The sequence below is a fragment of the Halichoerus grypus genome, chromosome 12 (genome assembly GCF_964656455.1).
Source record: "Halichoerus grypus chromosome 12, mHalGry1.hap1.1, whole genome shotgun sequence".
NCBI lineage: Eukaryota > Metazoa > Chordata > Mammalia > Carnivora > Phocidae > Halichoerus > Halichoerus grypus.
In genome coordinates this window covers 81,541,979-81,559,840 of record NC_135723.1, presented here as the reverse complement: position 1 = coordinate 81,559,840, position 17,862 = coordinate 81,541,979, and the positions used below count along the sequence as shown (strand labels likewise).

At 33.7% G+C, this 17,862-nt stretch overlaps 1 long non-coding RNA gene and 1 other non-coding gene across 2 annotated transcripts in view; both read right to left on the bottom strand.

The window, feature by feature from the left end:
* Positions 1-17,862, bottom strand: part of LOC118555490 (uncharacterized) — a 502,574-nt gene that overhangs the window by 77,878 nt on the left and 406,834 nt on the right. The window lies entirely within an intron of this gene.
* On the bottom strand, positions 10,929-11,027 carry LOC118555495 (U6 spliceosomal RNA). The gene has a single exon (XR_004927013.1). It is a non-coding gene; the product is annotated as a U6 spliceosomal RNA (small nuclear RNA).

Here is a 17,862-nt window from a genome sequence, read left to right as displayed (position 1 = left end):
ATTTATCCTGTGATTTTACTCTTTTATTTGTAATTATATATTATAGAGTCAGAATGTACCTTATTTACTTTTTCGTGAGATGCACTTGGCTCTTCCAAGTCTATGCTCTTATAGAAGTTGCACAAAAATGGGTAGATGAAACAGCATCATATAAGTCCTCAAGTTCAGGAAATTTCTAACAGAACAGGTACTTTTTGACATTATTTAAAATTCTGATTTCTTTTTTTAAATAGAACTTAAAAATTAAAAAAAAATAGGGAGGAACCGGACAAGTTTTTTTTCCTCCCTATGCCATGCTCCTTATTTACGGCCTTTCTTATTGTGCCTGTCAGAGAGTATTATCCTGCAGAGGTCAAGCCTCCATAAATTTATTTAGGAATAAGTTTCAGCTACTTTGAAAATGACTTTTTGTATGCATTGGGACTGCATGCCTGATGTGAAGCGTGTTCCCTGGCCAGTAAGAATTATTTCAAGCCACAGATGAGGGTTCCTTCTTAAGCCTTACATGACTTTTGTGCCCCATTATGTACTTGCAGGAAAATCTTAAAGTTTATGGTTGTCTGTTACCTGACAAGTGTGGAGAGTCAGGATGGAGAGGGGAAGGTGAGGAATAAAGGTTATAATTAAGAAGCTAGAAATCCAGGAAAATATCTTCCTATTGTCTTTATTCTAAAACTTTTCTTTTTTCATTTGAGCTCAGATAAAACTTTTGTACTTGGCATTATATGCACTACCCTCTTATTTTATCCAAATTAGAAATGCCAATTAGAAAAGTGCACAACCAAACTGTTCATTTTTAATTGTATGCATATTTTTTAGTAAATGAAATGTATTATTTGGATAACATTTTTGAGGTACCAGTGAGGAAGATATCAACTGTTTCACTTAAACTTAGAACAGAATAATTGCAACAGGCATAAGTTTAAAACTTCTGGGGATGGGTCATTTTCTTCTCCAACCTTGATGTCTCCAAACTTTTCAATCTCATTTTAGTTTATGTAACTTTGGGATATAACTTGTGTAGTCTAATTTCCAAACTGTCATCTATATGACTGGTGAACACTAGTGCCCGGGTTTAATCCAGCATTTCAACAAGCTTAGGGATTACAAATCAGTTTTTATGAAGAACTGTACAGACATCATGGAAGAACTGAGGAACATACTTCAAGCATCCCTAATTTGAAAGTACTGAGATTATTGGTTGTACTAATAAAAAGAAGATCCATCATTCTCTACCATTTTAGGGTTTTTAGCATCTAAGTGTGGTTGTGTTTTTTAACTTTCCTTAATTGAGGTACTGTAATATATGTGGATAAGAACTTTTCTCTTTGAACCAGAATTATGTAATACAGTTGGGCATCCCTGACTTTAAGAGACGCCCTAGTTTTCTAGGCTATGGCCAATGAGTATTAGGTCCAAAGGGGCCACAAATTTAGTAACTTTTAAAAATTAGTATTAGGGGGCACCTGGGTGGCTCAGTTGCTTAAGTGTCCAACTCTTGATTTCAGCTCAGGTCATGATGTCAGACCTGATCGTGAGATTGAACCCCATGTCAGGCTCCACACTGGGCATGGAGCCTGCTTAAGATTCTCTCTCTCCCTCTCCCTCTGTCCCTTTCCCACTTGTATTAGTATTAGTATTAGAGACATTTTATATATTTGGATGACTGTTTTGAGTATGGAGAACATACAGGTAATTCATCACTTGTTATTACTATCTATATCCACAAAGGTAAAATAAAACTGTGAATATCATAATTAGGAACAGTATTCTTCTTTACCATATGATCCAGTAATTTCATTACTGGGTATTGACCCAAAGAAAATGAAAACATTAATTTGAAAAGATACATGCATTTCTAAGTTTACAATAGCCAAAATATGGAAGCAACCCAAGTGTCCATCGATAAATGAATGGATAAAGGAGGATAATATATATGTATATTTTATATAAATAGTGGAATACTACTCAACCATAAAAAAGAACAAAAATCTTGTCATTTGCAACAACATGGATGGACCCAGAGGGGATAAGGCTAAATGAAATAAGTCAGTTACAGGAAGACAAATACCATATGATTTCACTCATATGTGGAATTTGAGAAACAAATGAGCAAACAAAGAAAAAAAGGGACCAAAAAAAAAAATATTCTTAAATACAGAGAATAAGTTAGTGGTTGCCAGAGGGGAGGTAATTAGGGAGGTGGGCAAAACAGATAAAAAGGGGATTAAAAGTACAATTATCTTGATGAACATTGAAAAATGTATAGAATTGTTGAATCATTATATTGTACATTTGAAAGTAATATAACACTATATGTTAATTATGCTTGAAAAAATATTATTCTTCCTGATGCAGTGTTTCAGTTATGGTGTTTTGATATGAAATTGATATTTTACATATCCCTTCTTTGTTTTAATAATAAAAAACATCAAAAGCAATACAGATTTATTATAGATAGTAGGTTTATTCTATTGATGGCATATAAAAAAAAGGAAGTCTTTTAAAATGACAAAAGCCCCAATATATTATAATCTATAATTCTTTTGGTTTTATTTTATTATTCAGACTCCAGAAATAAAAGTTGTACTATCAATTAAAGATCACATATTCTCCTCCTTTTAGAGCATTTGTAATTATATAAAACCACTGGTTCTTTATTGGCTTCTAAATGTGTTAATTTGTCAATGATAATTATCTTTACCATAACAGAGCCTACTTATTACAATCAAAATGTATGACTCGTAAAGGCACCTTTATAATGAGGATAGAGTGCATTAATTCTTTTACGAAGCTGTCTTTAGCCTGAAAGTCATCAAAGCCAATAAAAACTAAAATTAAGGGCTAGATAATCGGAAAAAGAAAAAAAGAAAAGAATATCACTAATATTGCTCATCTAGTAATCGTGACCATTTAACTGAGGCAGTGTATCAAATAATAGTCTTCTTGACATCTTTCCATACCCAACAATGGATGTCATTAAATAAAGACATCTGTGACAGTTCCTTATAAAATCCTACAGAGAATTTTTTTCTGCATAACATCAAATATTCTATTACAGAACCATAAATACACTGTTTTCATGAACTGTATATCTGACCTTGAAAATAAGGTTGGAATTCAAAGTTATTATATTTCAATTTCCTGAAAGAATGCCATGAAAATATATAGTCTCTTGTTACTGCCTGATTGTTAAATTTGATGGGAAAGTCATGAAAATAAATGCTGTATTTCATCAGCAGAGCTTAAATGAATCTGTGTGGGTCTAAAAAAGAACCACCCAGAAGCCAAAATGAGAGAAGTATGAGTAGAATGAGAAATTTTATTTGGTTTGCTTCTGATTTCCATTTGTTTCACAAGAATGGATGTTTGTGGTGCAATTTCTGGGCATATTTCATGTAAGGCACTGCTTGTGTTTGCTTAGAATTGAAATTAATGGAAGAATGGAAAGAAAAACTGTGGGTTCAATGATTCAGTCTCAACTATGTTAAGAGTCATAAGACATTGTGTAGTGTACAATGTCTTATGACTCATATATATAGTGCATATTATGTTGATTTTTGAAAGAAATTATCTACATGGATCAAATATGGATTTTTCTCTGATGATACTATCAGGGAAATCTTATATGATACTGTTTTATGTTACCCCTCACTTTAAACAAGTATGACGGTATGAAATCTCAGCAGACTATGAAGATGGAAAGTCTTCTCTTCAAAAATCTTTGGAAATCCTATTAAAAGAATCCTATAACACATATATAGATAATGTGCATAACACACATGCAGGTTGTATATGTTATGAATTGTAATGATAATTAATAATAAAACACAGACTTTAGAAATAAAACATTACCTTTTGTTGAAGATACTATGTTCTGTTCTCCAATTCCCTCTCCATGCCTTTCCCTCAGAAGTACTAATGCTTTTTAATTTTTCCCTATCATTTACTTGCTATAATTATCAGTTGTCACATATGCATAGATCCCTAAGCAATATTTTATCCAGTTTTCCCTGTTTTTAAGTCTCATTTATACAATGTACATTTTTAAGCAATTTTTGTTCAGTCAACAGTACTTTTCTAAAATTCATATATGTTGTTGAATGTAGCTTTTGTTCAGTCTTCGTCAGTGCTGTATAATTATATTCTATTGTGGGATTATGCTATAATTTATTTGTACATTATTCTCTGATGAACATTTGGAAGGTTTGCAGTATCTTGGTATTACAAATAATACTGTTAGGAATATTTTCATACCTGTCTGTTTGGGAATAGATGTGGACATTTTTAAAAGATCTCTAACTTGGGACACCTGGGTGGCTCAGTCAGTTAAGCGTCTGCCTTTGGCTCAGGTCATGATCCCAGAGTCCTGGGATTGAGCCCCGCATCCGGGTCCTGGCTCAGCGGGGAGCCTGCTTCTCCCTCTGACTGCCCCTCCCCCCTGCTTGTGCTCTTCTCTCGCTGTCTCTCTGACAAATAAATAAAATCTTAAAAAAAAAAAGATCTATACCTGTTCAGCTTTAAAAGATAATGTCGAATTGTTTCCATTGTGTGTAAATCACTTTTTTCTCCCAGCAGCAATGCTTACTAGATCTTATTGCTTCATATCTTAGCTAATGTTTGATATTGCATGCATGGGTTATATATCCATTTAAGATGCAATGCAACAGTAGAAAAAGGATTTATAGGGTTCTATATTCCACACTGCAACTCATTTTTAAGAAACTACCACTTGAAAAAGCTATGAAATCTTCCTCCCTATTCAAAACATATGTGTGTGAAACTAGATTTTCTTAATAAATATATCACCACAGAGGGCACCTTGGTGGTACAGTCCGTTAAGCGGCTAACACTTGTTTTCGGCTCAGGGCGTAATCTCAGAGTCCTGAGATGGAACCATGTGAGGCAGGCTCTGAGCTCAGTGCAGAGTCTGCTTGAGGTTCTCTTTTCCTCTCCTTCTGCCACTCCCACTCCTGCTCCCTCTCTCTCTGAGATAAATAAATAAATCTTTAAAAAAATATATCACAACAAATTAAATACAGAAGTGGATATGAGAATCCAGCTGTCTCCTATTAGGCCAGACATTAAAATATAACACAATGCTATTCTTCTCAGGGAGTTAATTTTGTTTTGAAAATAAAGTTTTTGTTATAAAATATGTAATGGATTTACTTTTTGAAAGATAGTAAAATATTTTAAAATCTATTTTCATAAAAACTGTATTTAACATATTTTATTTATTTATTTATTTATTGAGAGAGAGAGAGAGAGAGAGAGCGCACAGGGGTGAGGGGTGGAGGGGGGAAGGGCAGAGGGAGAGGTAACGACTCTGGGCTAAGCGTGAAGCACCATCAGTGCAGGGCTTGATCTCACAACCCTGAGATCACGACCTGAAGGGTTATCACGAATTGGACTCTTAACAGACTGAGCCACCCAGGTGCCCCATCATATTTTTAATTTATAGACTATTTTTAAGTTTACAGGAGTTTTTTTTTAAATAAATTAATACATATTTTAAAGTTTTTACAGTATTAACTTATAATGCACTAAATATCGGTAGATATAAGCCATGAAACAAAAGTAATTTTGGGTCTTTGATAATTTTTTGTGTTCTTTTCCTCAGCTTTTTTGAGACATAATTTACAGAACTAAAATCTATCAATTTTAGCCATATAATTTTGCCAAATGGGTACTGCTGTGTAATCAATATCACAATCATGACACAGAACATTTCTATCACCCCCCAGAAATTCTGTCATCACTCTGCCATAACGCCTCCTCCAGCCATCCACCTTAGCAAACACTAATCCGCTCTGTATCCCATGGTTTTGCCCTTTTTTAGAAGTTCATATAAATGGAATCATAGAGTTTGCAGTCTTGGCATCTGAGCTCTTTCACTTAGAATGTTTTTGAAATTCATCCCTGTTGTTGCATCCATCAATAGTTTTTTTTTTTTATTGCTGAATAATGTTCTATTGTTTAGATATATCATAACTTAATTACACATATTTTAGATGATGGGTAGTTGAGTTCTTCCTAGTTTTTGGCTATTAAGATTAAGGGTTCCACAAACATTCATGCACACATCTTTGTGTGAAAATATATTTTCCCTCTGGGTTAAAAACCTAACAGTGGAATTTCTGGAACATATGGTAAATGAATGTTTAAGATTACAAGAAATTCCAAAAATCTTTTCCAAAGTGACTGTACTTTTTATATTCTAGTTAGAATATAAAATGTTTGAGAGCTTTAATTGCACCATATCCTTTTCCAACACTTAATTTTGTTAGTCTTTGAATTTTAGCCTTCCTGGTGTATATATTTGAAATTTGTGTTTCCCTGATAATTAAGGACATTGAGTGTCTTTTTATGTGTTTATTTGCCATTTCTATATATTCTCTGGTGAAGTATCTCTTTAAAGCAACATTTTTTATTTGACTCCTTGAATTCTCATTAAATTGTAAGGGTTATTTATATACCTTGGATGTAAGTCCATCACTGGATATATAGTTTGCAAATGCTTTTTCCATCTATGATTTGCTGTTTCTTTTTCCTAAGATGTCTTTGGAGAACACCAGTTTAAATTTTGATGAAATCTAATTTACTTTTTTGTATCCTACTTAAGAAATATTTGCTCACCCAAAGCCATTTAGATTTGTTCCAATGTCCTCTTCAAGAAGTTGTGTTGTTTTTCTTGCTCCTTTGTAGTCTTTAATCTATTTGGAGTTAAATTTTTAACTAGTTTAGTATTTTTGCCTATGGATATCCAGTTACTTCACCACTGTTTTTCTCAAAGACAATTCTTTACCTATTCAATTGCCTTAGTATCTTTGTTGAAAATCAATTGGAGATTATACACACACACACACACACGGATTCTTTCTTCTGTTTCATTGATCTAAATGTTTTCTTTACATCATACACATTGTCTTGATTACTGTAGTTTTGTAGTAAGTCTTAAAATCATATAATGTAAATTTTCCAATTTTGTTGTTGTTTTTCACAATTATCTGGTCCATTTTAGGTCCATTGTATTTACATATAAAGTCTTAGTTTGTGAATGTCTACAAAAAAAAGTGATTTTAATTAGGATTTGATGAATCTATAGTTAACTTTGGGAAGAACTATCAGCTTAACAATACTGAGTCTTTGATCTATTTTTTTTTATATCTCCATTTATTTATACCTTTAAAATTTCTCTCAGAAATATTTTGTATATTTTATTGAACAAGTCTGGAACAAATTTTGTTAGTTATCCCTTTAAAAGTTTTCCATTTTGATGTTATTTATATGGTACTTTTTTAAAAAATTCATTTTCTAAATTGTTGCTAGAATATAGAAATACAATAGATTTTATACATTGAACCTGTGTCCTATGAAACTGCTAAATACAGTTATTAGATGTATGGAATATTTTGGTTTAGAACAATAATGAGAAGCCTTAGAGTTGTAAGATTATATCACTATGAGATTTAAGCTAACTTTAAAATATCTGGAGAAATCTAGATGTTACTTTGGTTACATTATCCCACTTGATATTTCAGCTGTAATACATTTTACTTGTTCAATATTAAACTCAGTGCAAGAATCACATGGTAGTTAGCTCAGTGGAAGACCACATGGTGTGTTGTGAAATGCATGCTTCTGCTTCAGGATAGTAACAAAAATGTTTTCTTGTAGCAAGTTCAGAATAATACACTCAAAGGCCATTTTAAGTTTCTCTTTAAGCAGGGCAGGGTAGAATGGCTTCACAAATGCAGACACTGATATAAATATCAAGATTTAAAGGCCACCACACAGTGCAGGTACAAATTTAAATTAACGTCCAATTCATTTATTTAATGACGAATCACTTAGTATATTGTTCAAATTTCCACGTAGCAAGTAAGAATATAAGACATTTCTTTCTGAACAGAATGCAAAATATTCTAAAACGTTATATGCCAGATTTTGTGGGAACACAAAGCAAGACTTCTTTGCAATAAAAAATCAAATCCTTTTAAGTTAGTTTTAGTCTAAGCCTAAAATATACTGCCACTCTTCATTTCCTTTGTAGTTCTACATAGTTCACATAGTTGGTACTACTGAATAAACAGTAGGTGATTCCATCAAAACACTAATTATTGGTTGCCATGTAGTATGAGACTATCATATTTGTTGAAACATTGGAGTTCTTTGTATTTAATGGATCTAAATCCAGACAATGGGAGAGCTTCATTATCCTAATACTATTTTAGTAACTCCATTGAGTACCGGCTTCACTTTAGGCACTTTCACATCTGTGATGTCATTTTCATCCTCATAATAAACCTATGTGTTAAAATTATTAAATTTATTAAAACCCAGTCTTTGAGGCTGGCTTCTTTCACTTAACATGGTGCATTTGAAATTCAACCAGGTTGTTGGTACGACATCAGTGCATCCCTTGTTATTGCTGAGTCATACTCCCATCACTGTGTGTTTATCCATTCCTAAGCTGAAGTGCTATCCTATAACCATTCACAGAAACTGTGTGTGTGAAGAAATTTTTCTTTTCGCTTCAGTAAACACTTACAAATGGAATTTCCGGGTCATCTTTAAGTATACGTTTAACTTCACAAGATGCTGGAAAACTGTTTTTCAAACTTTGTATTCACTTTGTATTCCCATCAATGATAATGAAGCAGCAGAAAGAGAAATCAAGGAATCAATCCCATTTACAATTGCACCAAAAAGCTTTAAGTAACCAAGGAATAAGCCTAACCAAAAGATCTGTACTCTGAAAACTATAAAACACTGGTGAAAGAAATTGAAGATGATATAAAAAAAATGGAAAGACATTCCATGCCCATGTATTAGAAGAACAAATATTGTTAAAATGTCTATATTACCCAAGGCAATCTACGTATTTAATGTGATTCCTATCAAAATACCATCAACATTTTTCACAGAACTAGAACAAATAATCCTAAAATATGTATATTACCACAAAAACCCGGATTAGCCAAAGCAATCTTGAAAAAGAAAAGCAGAACTGGAGGCATCATAATTCCGGACTTCAGGTTATATTACAAAGCTGTAGTGATCAAAACAGTATGGTACTGGCACAAAAACAGACACATAGATCAATGGAATAGACTAGAAAACCCAGAAATGGACCCACAACTATATGGTCAACTAATCTTCCGCAAAGCAGGATAGAATATTCAATGGAAAAAAGACAGTCTCTTCAAAAAATGGTGTTGGGAAAACTGGACAGCAACATGCAGAGGAATGAAACTGCACCACTTTCTTATACCATACACAAAAATCAATTTGAAATGGATTAAAGACCTAAATGTGAGACAGAAAACCATTAAAATCCTTAGAGAACATAAGAAGTACCCTCTTTGACATTTAACACTAATTTCTACTATATGGGAATGAATTATCAAAACTTATGGTTATGTAAAAGTCTTGTACAACCTGAGAGAATCTTAATGAAAGTATAGATCATTATAAATCCTCCAGAAGAGAATACAAAGAGCAAAATACTTTTAAATTATCTTATAAAGAATTTCTCTAGGATCCATGGGGAAACGTTTAATAGAAAATACAGGACAAATGCTATCAGCCACCTATTGAATTTTTAGCTTTGCATTCGCTTTAGGGAGAATACCTATCAATAATGTAAGCACAACCAAAATCACTATGCTTAAGTAATACATTTCAAGAATAAGTGTATGTAAAGTATATTCAAATTGACCATTATTTGAAATATTTATGTATGGAATGTCATACAAAGGTACCAGAACAAAAGAGGTAAAAAGATGGGAAGTCAGATTTTAAATAAATGTTTATTTAAAACTTTAATTTAGGGGTGCCTGGGTGGCTCAGTTGTTAAGTGTCTGCCTTCAGCTCAGGTCATGAGGTCCTGGGATCGAGCCCCGCATCGGGCTCCCTGCTCGGTGGGAAGCCTGCTTCTCCCTCTCCACTCCCCCTGCTTGTGTTCCCTCTCTCGCTGTGTCTCTCTCTGTCAAATAAATAAATAAAATCTTCAAAAAAAACAACAAAACTTTAATTTAGTAAGAAAATTAATATAAGAACAATTTTGTCAAAATTGAGTGAAAAATGAACACTCACTCTCATAACAAAAAACTACCTAGGTGGGGCGCCTGGGTGGCTCAGTCGTTAAGCACCTGCTTAGGCTCAGGTCATGATCCCAGGGTCCTGGGATAGAGCCCGCATTGGAGTCCCTGCTCTGTGGAAAGCCTGCTTCTCCCTCTCCCACTCCCCCCGCTTGTGTTTCCTCTCTCGCTGTGTTTCTCTCTGTCAAATAAATAAATAAAACCTTAAAAAAAAAAAGGTGCATCCACAAAAATGGGCACCTGGAATAAAAACAAAACAAAACAAAACAAAAAAACCAAGTAGGTGATTTAAGACAATGCGTTATTCCTTTTGTTTTTAGAAAGTGCTAGGGTATGTACCTATGTACCTCTGGGCAGTTTTGTTTGAGTTGATGGCTTTAAGCATTGTCTAAAATTATCTTTAAAGAGTTAGTTATATGAGTGCACTCATAATTTGTACACTCAATTCTATCCCGATTAATGTAATTATCGCGGGGGTGGTAGAGCGGAGGTGGTTTATCCTAGCATAGCAGAAGGTACGGGTACTAGGAGGCAGGTGTTCTGACTTGCTCTGGTACTTAAGAGTTTTGTCAAATTGTGTGAATCATCTAATCTCTCTGGACCTCAGTTTCTTTTATAATATTGCAGAGGGAACGGACTACATCCATGTTTCTCCAATATCAGTTATTCACATATCACTTGCAAGATTTTAATCCTATCTGTGTGCCATTTTTGCTACTATTTAGTATTATTTTAAGTCAACGCCTTTTCCAAAACTTATATTTGAACCCAAATAATAGTAGCTATGACATCATGTATATAAAATTTGACTTTTTCTTTTTTTAAAACATGGAATGCTTCATGAATTTGCGTGTCATCCTTGTGCAGGATCTTCTCTGTATTGTTCCAATTTTTTAGTATATGTGCTGCTAAAGCAAGCACTTGACTCTTTTTTCTAATTTTTATTAAAATAAACACATTTTGCTTACATAAAACATGTTTGCCTACAAACAAGTAAAATAATCTTCCATATCACTAGTGATGAAGAATCAGATTTGTTTTCAACACTAGTCTCTTTCTAAATCATGTTAAAACTTAATTGATATTGTTAGATATTCAGGATATAATTATATAATCTATTATTTCAAGGAATGTTATTTTTATGCACTCAAAGTAAAAGTCAAAATAGAAAATTTAAATTTATATAACTTTTTTCATTTTTTATGCTCATATAAAATGATACGTGCATAATAAAACTTATTATGTTTTTGCAACCTAAAAAGATGCATAGGTGAGTAAAGAACAATTTTCTGAACTAAAGGATGGTTTTATAGTGTAATATTATATTGGTATTTTACTTTATTAAGACAAAACTAATCTTTAACACATTCTTGGAGAACTAGGGAATCCCAGTTTTGTTGAATTGTACTGATCAAAGATGCTCCATATGTTGACAGAATTCAAAATCATTATTACCTTTATTTAAATTATCAACATAACACAGATATTTCTAAATATGATCATGAGCAGTTTTACTCATCACCTAGTTTAATTATTTTTATTTAGAGTGCCATATTCTTTTATAAAGCTCATATTTTAATGAGAACTTCAAACTTTGTGAAACCTTAGGTAATCTTTTTTTTTTTTACCCCCCCCCCCCAAATTGTCACATAAAAGCCAGAGAACTGTCAAGGGGAGAAAAGATCATGAAAAACATTCAAATATCCCTGAGAAGACCTGATTTTAATGTCTTAGTAAATAGTTGAGTATAACATAGTAGCTTTCAAATTTTACTTAGCACCACACTTCTAGTGCCATAGCTCCATCTGACCCTATAAAAATGCTGTTAATGGCTCTGTTTACTAGAATTTATTGCTACCAAGAAGGAAAGCCACGATGCTATGAAAGTAGTAATGTAGCAATATGCAACCTCAAGCCCTATAATGTGGCTATATTTTGAAATCATTAAAATGCAGATGAGGATTAAGCTAAAGACTGATTTTGTGATTGCTTTTGAGATATTGAATAGTTCTTAAAATATATGTATGGGTGAGTGTGTATAAATAACTTGCATATTAGTGTATTTTAAAATTGTTCTGATGGAAAAGGGTGTTTTCTTCGGCCAATGATTTCCCGGTTATTTTTAAAGTGTTCTGTGATCCATCAAGTAATCAGATAAATTTCTGGTTTTTACTATTGTGATTACAATTATATAGCTTTCTACATTTTTTTCAGTAATTTTCAGGTGTTACTTGTATGAGATATTTAAAGTGTTTTGAACTGAGAAATGTTTCCTTTATAACTTCTTGCATATATCACGTATCTGCTTCGGATTATTGTGAGGCATTTCAAATCAGTACCTATTATTGTTCTAGGCAAACTTCTTTAATGGTGTATACTCAGATGCACATATATTAACACATGTTTATATACATATATATAATCTCTTGGATAGATAAATTCTTGATTTGCATTAACTGATTCTATCAAGATACGAATTAAAGCATCTCTATAGAACGTGTTCATTATCTAAAGGACAAAGTACAGGTATTATTTAGTTTATATAAAGAAATACAAATCTGTTGAATAATAGTAAAATCTGAAATTTCAAAGGGGACTTTATTTTTTGGAATAGATATTTCACACACTCTTCCCATTTGATAGCTACCCTGTTATCTGTTTTAAAAGGTTGAGATTTATCCAGTTTCTTTGGGCTTCCTGCTTTTACTTGGCTCACTGCCTATTAGCGGCACTAAATGGACAAAAGAGAACCCTTCACGGACCACTTAGCTCACCTCCATTGCTCTATGCCCATTGATCCATATAAGCTGTATTTTTACAAAATGTTACAGAGAGGTTTATTACTTGATTTTCCTCACACTAGTTAGAATTGATCATATAATTCTGGGGACATCTTGGCATTATATATTTCTCTTTTCCCACTAAATTGTCTCAACCACACCCATGGCTTTAACTACTAGCTATATTAACCAAAGGCTTTCAAAGACAAATGTTCCCTCTGACAAGTCAAGTCACAGACTCCCTACTCTGCAGTCCTCCTTTGGAACGCTTTAAATTTAGTATTTTCCAAATCAATGACCTTCCCTCCTAAGCCTAATCTGCTCCTGCTCCCCTATACCCTTTCTGGATTAATGATGTCCCATAGCATGTGAGTTCTCTGTCTTTTCTGAACTAATGCAAAAGTCTTCTAGCTGGCTTCTCTGGTTTCAGTCTTGCTTTCTCCAATTCCTTTATCCATGCTGCAACTGGGATGTGATCTATCTAAACCAAAAATCTTAACCTACTTTTCACTATTTTAGGAAAATTAATACATTCTCAAACACCTATGGATAAAGGCCAAACTCCATGAAGAAGCACACAAGTGTCTGCCTTGGGTGGGTGGAGGGGCAATGCTATATCATCCTTTTCTGTGTTTCCCTTACCAGCTTGCTTCTGCTCTGGTCTGGTTTAGCCATTGGAAGACATTGGTGGGACAAGGACTGGAGGACAGTTAGAAGACTGGGAGACACCAGGAGAAATACCTCCTTCCTTTGTCTTTCAAAATGACTACCACTACTTTACGGTTCCAGCTTCAGGTGGGATAGTCCTGACTCCTCAGCTGTGGTTAAGGGTCCCTCTTCTCTTTATAGTTCTAAGAGTGCTGATAGTTTCTTGCAATTCTGGCTAATCTCTGTACTGCCTCCCATTCATTTTCTGTCCTCTATGCTCCTCAGTCACCTTTCAAACAAATTTGTTATCTGTCCATAATGGAATATCCGGATTCCCTTTCACTGACTGAAAACCTGATTGATAAAATCTTTGTGTTAGCATCTCTGAAACTTTCCTCAGTGATTAAAAAAAAAAAAAATAGATGGAGTCTTTGGGGCCAGATTTGCCTCATCTCTACATCATTGGTGATCTTGGACAAATCCCTTACGACTCTGAGCTTCTTTTCTAGCATCTCCACGTCTGAGGATTATAGTATGGGCCTCACAGGTTGGCATGAGAACTAAAACAGAATTAGGTAACATGAGAATGTGCCCTCAGCACAGTGCCTGGCACCTGACAAGCACTCATCACCTGGCAAAAACTGAATCAGTGACACTCAGTGACACTCACTGATACACTGAAGCCCTAGTGCCTAACCCAGTAAATACGGTAAATGCTCAATGGTTATTGGATGAATCATCAACTACTCTTTTTTTTTTTTTTTTTTTTAAAGATTTTATTTATTTGCGAGAGAGAGAATGAGAGACAGAGAGCATGAGAGGGAGGAGGGTCAGAGGGAGAAGCAGACCCCCTGCTGAGCAGGGAGCCTGATGTGGGACTCGATCCCGGGACTCCAGGATCATGACCTGAGCCGAAGGCAGTCGCTTAACCAACTGAGCCACCCAGGCGCCCATCAACTACTCTTTTTAAAAGATGTCTCCATCTCTTAATCCTCAATGCCATGACTTTAATTCCTACCTGAACGCCTGACTGCAATACATTCTTTACATTTTCCTACTTACCATCTTCACGTCCCTTCCATCCAATTAATCTTTCGAGTTGATAAATACCATCTTTATCATCTTTTAAATATTTTCTTAGAGCTCTTAAGATGAAGTGTAAACTTCTCAGCATGGCTTACATTTCACTTTTTCTTCTGAATCCTTATTATAATACCAGGCTCATATCTTTAGCACATTCCCCCTTGCTTTATGCCTTGCTTATAATTTTCTGAGTGAACCGTAAATCCTCTTGTCTATTTCCTTTGCACTTGCTAATTGCCCTCTTCTTAGTTTCCAAGTAATCTTAACTTCGCTTTTAGTCAACAATTCAGTTCAGGAGCTGATTTTCTGTAGATCTTTCTTTGAATCCTCTCCACTTTCATCTGTAGACACCCCAACACTGTAATGTCCTGATTATGGCCAAGTCTCCCACTTGATGCTAAAGGCCCCTTTTCTAGGTGTTTAGCATATGGATTAGTATATAGCAGTCATGTGACAAACGTCTGCCTGATAATGAATCAAGAAAGAGCTGAGACTGAGCCCTTATATAATGCCCAAAGATGCCTCTTTTCTAAGTAAATCAGTCTGCTAATCTACCTCTCTGAAAAAGCTTATTCACCAAATCTTCTCCCTTACATAAAAAATCATATGAAATCTTTTTCTGAAATTCAGATAAGCTGTTTTTACCATAGCTCTTTGATGTATTAATCTAGAAACCTTGGCAAAAAGAGGTAACAAGCCTCTTTGAAGTTACTTACTCCTAGTGAATATGCTCTTTGGTCCTCATGAATTTTACTGCTTTCAAAGTGCTCACTTTGAAATTCATTTTAAAATCTTAGTTTCAGGGGCATCTGGGTGGCTCAGTCGGTTAAGCGTCTAACAGTTGATTTCAGGTCAGGTCATGATCTCAGGATCCTGGGATTGGGTTCTGCACTCAGTGGGGAATCTGCTTGAGATTCTCTCTCCCTTCTCCCTCTGTGCCTGCCCCCCGCCACTCTCTCTCTCTAAAATAAATAAATAAATAAATAAATAAATCTAAATCAAATCAAATCAAATCTTAGTTTCAGTTATACAAGATGAATACATTCTAAAGACTGGCGGTACAACCCTATGTGTATATTTAACAGTACTGTATTGTGCACTTAAAAATTTGTTAAGATGGTAAATTTCATATTAAGTGTTCTCACCACAGTGAAAAAACAAATAAAATCTTATCTAAAATTAGCAGCAAATCTCATTGGCTTGTTTCTTTTCAGAACCCCTCTTTTTATTCTTCCTATAAATTAAAATTTTTCTGTGGCTCCATTCTTCTGAAAGTTTGTGGTTTCTTAAGAGTAACTGACATCTCTTTGTCTGTATAGTACTACAAAGGCTCTGGAGTAAATTTCTTTGGGCAGTGGAACTTAAATTTATTTAGAGCAGGGAACTGGTCTTGCAAAATTACTTCACTTCTTGAATTTCTATTATTTTTGTTCAATGTTGATTTACACTTTAGTCCAAAGTTCAAGTCCTTCACAAAGAAGATTGATTCTGATTCTTGTGTTGTAGGAATGATGCCTCCTGACTTCTTTCCCTGATGGTGATATACACATGCGTGCGTACACACACACACTCAGACTCACTTAATCTTACATATTGGAGAAAAGAAGAATAGTAGAAGACAACTTTCTCAAATATCTTTCCCCATTAATGGCAATTCTAAATATTATCAGAGGAGCAGAGTGCCATTTTTTCTTTTGATTTTCCTTCAGTTTCAAGGCGGTGATGAAAAAAGCTAACAGGCTGCTGAGGTAAGAAGCACCCACTGATTGAGAATATCAGTGCAAAATTCTTCATTATCTAAAATATGTAAGACATACTTTCATGTCCGTGTTACAGAACTGAATTTTTTTTTTTAAATTGAATTTTGCTCCTAGGTATTGTGTGTGTGTGTGTATGTGCAGAACTGAACAGCTGTGAAAAGTCTCATATCCTTCCTAGAATGATTATATGCCTTAAAGAAAGAAGATGTGAAAGAATTACAGGAAAATAAACATAAACATTGCTATTGTCCTATACACTTCTGGGAAATGCAAAATTCTGGGCACTCCATAAATATTGTTGATTATGAATAGAGAGTGAATTTCTATCAATTGCTGGCAACATAGTCCATCTCATTTGATTTACTGAGCTATATAAAAAGATAGACATTTAAATCTTTTTTATTACAGTTAATGTTTTGTTATTTTTATGTTTAAGCACCACAAAGTTGATGTAAATTTTCTTTTCCAGGGAAAAATAACCAGCTCTATTTAATCTCTACTAGAGATAAATAATACCACAAGGCTAATTAAAATAAAATGGAATCAAATGGATTTTTAATGAGTTAAATCTTAGTTAATATAAATGTGAATGATTTCCTGTTTGTTTTTTCTGGCACACAAGAAACTCAAATGTGCTTAAATTTCAGTAATCATATAGTCAATGTGTTTTATCGTCATATGTGTACCTCACGGTTGTGTCATATTTAAGTTGGCAACTTATTCTATGTTATTAAGCCAGTGCTATAGTTAGTTAGTAACTACCTGAGACTCATGGATTAATACTTCAAGTTGGCTTCAAATTGTATAATGTCTAGAATGTGGGGATTGCTAAAAAATCACTGCTCTCTTTATGAATAATAGACAATGAAAGTCATCTATTTTTAATCATGCAAATACTAAATATTTAGATAATTGTTACTCAATCATAAAATTCATATTGTGTTATCTAACAACCCTCATACTAGCACATGTATAATAATTACTAAGATTAGATTTTAACTGGCAATAAGATAAATTACAATAAGTTCATAGCATATTTGTTAATTTTCCTGATTATTTAAGAAATGTTTATTCAATGCAGAAAATCAGAATTGCTAAAAAAAGTATTTTATTTCTTTGAAAAAAGTATTTTAAAAAATCACCAGTCATCCCACTTCTCAAAAATAACTGATTTACAAGTTTAATGTATGTATATACATACACATACACACACATGTCCACTGATATGATGACTTACATTTGTAAAACTTCTTTAGTGACCTAATGTTTTAAAATTTATATAGTTCTTATGTAGATGTGTCTAATTTATTTTACTGATCATTTATTGGGTAACAATTAGGTACCTTACATAACACTGGTTCCAAAGGATGTCAAAATGTTTTATTAATGCTGTAGGGATAAATATAGTTAAACCATTTTTCACTGAAAAATTTATCAGAGATATTAATATACTACCATGCATTATGAATTTCCAAAGGAAATATA